This window comes from Thermobia domestica, chromosome 18 (assembly GCF_964235325.1).
Source record: "Thermobia domestica chromosome 18, izTheDome1.hap1.1, whole genome shotgun sequence".
Lineage (NCBI taxonomy): Eukaryota > Metazoa > Arthropoda > Insecta > Zygentoma > Lepismatidae > Thermobia > Thermobia domestica.
In genome coordinates this window covers 148,729,085-148,735,084 of record NC_137471.1, presented here as the reverse complement: position 1 = coordinate 148,735,084, position 6,000 = coordinate 148,729,085, and positions in this window count along the sequence as shown.

Sequence of the window (6,000 nt, the reverse complement as noted above, 5' to 3'; positions counted from 1 at the left end):
GAAGGAACATCAATCATTCTGTTGGCAAATAGGGCCAAGTTTAAAACAGCTATCAAGCACGAGGAAAATAATTTTTAACTATCATGCTCTAATATTACCCTAGTGAGAAAAAGTAAAAGTAAATAAAATATTTAATAAACACCTGCAGGAGGAAAATAATTTTTAACTATCATGCTCTAATATTACCCTAGTGAGAAAAAGTAAAAGTAAATAAAATATTTAATAAACACCTGCAGGAGGAAAATAATTTTTAACTATCATGCTCTAATATTACCCTAGTGAGAAAAAGTAAAAGTAAATAAAATATTTAATAAACACCTGCAGGAGGAAAATAATTTTTAACTATCATGCTCTAATATTACCCTAGTGAGAAAAAGTAAAAGTAAATAAAATATTTAATAAACACCTGCAGGAGGAAAATAATTTTTAACTATCATGCTCTAATATTACCCTAGTGAGAAAAAGTAAAAGTAAATAAAATATTTAATAAACACCTGCAGGAGGAAAATAATTTTTAACTATCATGCTCTAATATTACCCTAGTGAGAAAAAGTAAAAGTAAATAAAATATTTAATAAACACCTGCAGGAGGAAAATAATTTTTAACTATCATGCTCTAATATTACCCTAGTGAGAAAAAGTAAAAGTAAATAAAATATTTAATAAACACCTCGATGAATTTCGAAATGTAAAAAAATAAATAATTTCCGTAATACTTTCGAAAGACATCAGCCATGTTATTATATATGTAAGTTCTATCGTATTCTAGGTGCTGGACAAAGCCTGAAATAACCTTCATCAGATCAAAGTAATAATTTGAATCAGTGTAATAGTTTCAGCAGTTATCTCTGTTTTTGTCAGACATTTTCAGTTTTCTCGGAATTTAATTTACATTTTAATAAACGCCTTTATTTTAGGCGATGACGGAACACAATTTTTTTTATTTTTACTTTAATCTATTGAGGCTAACATTGATCTAAGGGATCGTGAAGGTGGTGATTAGTGCCTTATTCTAAGGAAACATCCCAGCATTCCGCTGGTAGAACTGCGGTAAACATGAAAACCTGAGTCAGGATGATATGATTGAGATTTAAACTACGACCAACCTCCTGAATATAAACTAACGTTCTATTATCTGAAGACAAAAATAGAGAAGCAGATCACAGGGTTAGAAACAGAATACTCAATAATAGTAGAAGATTATATCTGGCATTCGAGCGTTGATCTCAGTGGTTTCGTGGTAGGGGCTCAGGTAGGCTTGGAACGGTGTCTTCCAACTTTGCCTAATTCTCATTTTGCCTAACACTTTATCAGCTGTCGATCACAGAAAAAGTACCATCCACCATTTTAGGTGAAATGGCAATTCCCATTACGCCTAACGATCTTACCAGAAAGGAAATACCCCCATATGGAAGATCCGGCAGTGTTTCCATACTTATATAAATAAGTGATATAAACTTATACATAACCCTAACAGCACAAGATGAGCTAGGCATGTGCCATTTAGGTGCCCCAGCTACTTTTTAGGTACCCGACACTTGGTACATATTGTATTGATGTGCTAAGTATGGACCTAAGCTACCTACAGTTTTAGGTGCTTGTTACACCAATTTGATATTTGCGACTATATACCACAAATGTAGCATTTATATACCTGGCTCAGTTTCGCACTCTGATAATCATTTGTTTTTATGTCGTCACTTGGGACACATATTTTTCATGTTCGGGGTACTTCCTTTAGGTGCATACTTTTTCAGATACTTATGGCACATAATTTATATCTGAAGCGACGCACGAATGACAGTCAGCTGTTTGCATTTGCTGATGCGCAGTAACATGCAATGGTTTCTCCAGCTTTCTGCTCCGATTTCTCTCCTAGTACACAATTGCTTAGAAAAAAGAAGCAACAAATGCATCAAATTTGGGAGATGAATTTAGAAGAAAGAAATGACATAACTGATTAATAAAAATTAAGATCAATCTTTCATACATATGTAAACAATTAATTATTTACGTAGTTAGGGATAAAGAATTGTATTTTTAAATGCCAACTGTCGCCGATCATTTGAAAGTGAATATCGAAGAACCATGAAGTAAAGTAAAGAGACGTGCGTCATTTTGTTACAAAATTACATAGCGAGCAGATTTTATTTGATCCTAAACGGTTATCGTCGAATATACATGGTTACAAGAGCATACTGATTAGCCAAATTAAAAAAACAAAAAAAAAAACAAGAATTTATCCCTCTACAAGCGATGTTTTCCTCATCGCCTCCGTGGCCAAGTCGGAAGAGCACACGGCCAGTAATCAAAGGGTTGGTGGTTCGCGTACAACCCCGCCTACCTTTTTTTTTACTTGTTTCAGGTGTTGTTTATGACTCACCTTAATGTAAACAAATTATGCATAAAGGCGATTTAAGATATTTTGGAGTTGTTTTCGTTTACGGTATGGGTAAAAACATACCTAGAACACACTAGGTAAGTTCCCCAGGTACATGTCTGGCATGTGCCTAGGGGTGGACATAGACTGTGACTATCACTTGCCATCCATGTGATTTCTCTCTCATAGGTACATAAGGCACATACTGGGCACATTTCCATGTACCTGAGGGAACATGATAGGCATACGCCTGTTATGTAATTGTGCTGTTAGCGAAAAACCCTTGTTGACAAAAGCAGTGATTATCTATTTCATATGTACCCCCACGAAAAATAACTTACATCAAATAAATTACTACAATCACTAGAAGTAATTACTATGGAATTACTAGGACAACTTGCTGGCTACGCTTTATTTGTTTTGGCTTATATCTTTTAACTGTATTACGACATAGTGGTACAATTTATAATGAAATAATTATACTAAATAAGTAGAATATACTTTGAATTTTATATTTTTATCCCGTCGGCTTTTATCAGCGATTTTATCTTCGATTTTGTTTTTTGTAGCGTCACAGAACTTCACTTATATCTACACATGTTAATAGTTTGTGTAATTAATTGAACAAGCATATTAAATGCTAAAATGAGTACTTTAAGGATAAACATCCACGGCCTTCTTGTGATATGTAGGCTTTTTGCCATATATTTTATATGCTAAACCCACTTTGTTATCTGTTTGGATTGCAGCCGATGAACACTGAAATCAAAACCAGTTAACAAAGAATGAAAACGAACTAAATAAAAGAATAACAGCGCCGTAACTTAAACATTTTTCTGTGGGGGACATGTATTATTTGGGCCAACTTGAAAAAGTTGGTTTTCTAATTCTTGGACACCCTCTTTTCATCTTTCTTTTACTATTTATGGGCCCCCGGAGCCTGTGGGGCCATTAGTTACACCTCTGCTCCCGTTCCATATATTACAAATTAATTAAGGGAACAATATTGACAAATCTCAAAGCCGTACGACTAAATATTATTTCTAAGAACCCTAATACTAGGCATTTTTACTGAAATGAACCCACGACTCATGTGTTTTATTTACCTTTTGTGCGCTGTTTCGTTTATGTAATGTAGTGAATCTGTTTAATGCTTCATTTATAATTTCATGTTCGTATCGTATATGGAATAAGAAAATTTTGTCTTAAAATATGCGCCCTTGAACGGTGGGGAGCTTCCTTGGGAGACAATTCCCTTACTCCCCACAAGTTACGGCTCTAAAGAATGACTGAAAAAATTTCGCTTTTCTAGCTTCAATGGTTTCGCTAAAATAGTGAAAAAACTTAATTTGGAACGCTACCACAAATGTGAGTAAAATGTACGGTATAAGTATTGTATTTTGCTTTCTTACTCTGTCACTGTTCACTCATTGAAGCAGGGATGTACTGTATATTGTTGAGTAAAATTTGTTTTTTTTTCTTTTTTGCCACTTTTTCTCATCTTTTAACATGTACCTGCAACTGTAGGCACTGCCGACAATTGTGAAGTCTCTTGTTGCAGTTAGCGTTAAATTTGGCAGTCGTTTCTTCAATATTTAGTCTTGAAGTGAAAAAAAAAGAAAGAAGATAGAAAAGAAAAATGTCCAATGTTGAACCCGAAAAATGTTACAGAAAAAAATTAGTTATTCTTATCAAATACCAAGGTTACAACAAATATCTTGTTTCCCACACTCTTCGTCTCCACCTTGGAGAGCAGTTTCATAGCTTTTCAGAATACGTTAAAATTGGCGCCAACCCTACAATTTTAAATGTTGCTTATGAAATACCTAGGTTACAATTAATATCTCAAGTTTTCGTTTGTGTCGGTGCATTCTCCTGCATTATTATACCATCTTCTCCAGTCACTAAGCACAGTGCAAGAGCAGATGATTTTTTTTAAATTTGGAAATAAAAAGAAATCTCTACACGTACTCTCATGCATGGTGTTTAGGTACACCTTGTGTAAAATTTCGTTGTTCTAGGTTCAATGGTTTCGTTAAAATGGTGACAAAACATAATTTGGGCGTACCCGCGACCAGAAATGTGAGCAAAACGTACAAGTATTGTAGTTTGCTTTCTTAGTCTATTATTGTTCACTCATTGAAATAAGAATATATATTATTGAGTAAACCTTGTATTATTTTCCTTTTACCACTTTAACTCATCTAACTTGTGTATGTCAGCAACTTTGGACACTGACGACAATTAAGAAGTCTCCTGTTATAGCCTGAGCTAAATTTTGCAGCTGTTCCTTCAATAGTTTTGGAGTGGAAAAAGAAAGAGAAAATGTGCAATGTTGATGTCTCAAAATGCAAGATAAGTTAAAATTGGCGTCAACTGGAAAAAATACAGTTATTCTTATCAAATACTATAGCTATGTTACAAATGATATCTCACGTTTTTCATTGTGTTAATGCACTCTCCCATATTTCCATTCCACCAATTCCATATCCTTTTATTTAACACAATGCAGCAGTGCTCGCATCTGATACAAAGGGTCTCAGAATTAATCACCTCTAATATGTCCCCAAGTTGGGAATCGTGGGGTGCTGCAAAAAGGAAAATGGAAAAGGTTGAATGACAGGATCAATGGGTTGAAAGACAAATTACGAAACGAGGTAATTTCTTTATTTTGTTATATAGACGTTATAGGAATTAGATTTCTGGGCTATCGGCATCTGAGGCCATTTAGCCCGTCACGTGTATGAGGGATGACGTCCCTCGGCGAGCACACTATCCGATGAAAGCGAAGAAAGGAATGAGGAAGGAAGGAAGCGGAATGGGATCATTATGGTTGATACCATCCCGGCATTTGCCTGGTGTGAATGAGGGAAAGCCATTAAAAAACTAACTTAAGATTGCTGGCCTGAAAAATCTGTTTTTACGCTTTTTCGATGTAGTGTCCCTACTGGGAATCGAACCCTTTACCGCTCGCATCAAAGACGATAGCGCTAGCGACTACGCCATGCAGGGCCACTTATATAGATGTTATATCCTATTATGTGTATATGAGTGATTCAGAAGCGTTCACCGCGTAGAAGTGAATGTAATATATCGTAAATTGGTGATGTTATGTTTTTGACAATGGCTAACTATTGTTATGTCTGCTGTTATATGACTGTGTGTGTGTATTTACATCGTAGAGTTACAATATTGTATATTTGAAATATCTCTTTTTGTAGTTATTTGAAATGAGTATTCTTTTTTTTAGCAAACTTAATTTTTAATGTGACTAGTAATTTGATTGATGTAGTCTAAATTAATTTTTTGTATATTTGAAATATTTTAGGATAGAGTTATTTGAAATATATGTGGTATTTTTATGTAAGTTTCCGTCACTCATTTATGTATGAATATGGAATCACTGCCAGATCTTCTATATACGGAGTGTTTCCTTCTTGAGATCATCATTAGGCGTAATAGAATTAGGTCAAATGGGATTGGCATTTCACCTAAAATCGCGGTTGTGATTTTTTTCTGTGATTGACAACTGATAAAGTGTTAGTCAAAATGTAAATTAGGGCAAATGACGAGTAAATCGCTTCGAACATCATGCTGGATTCATGCTCAATGTTAACTAC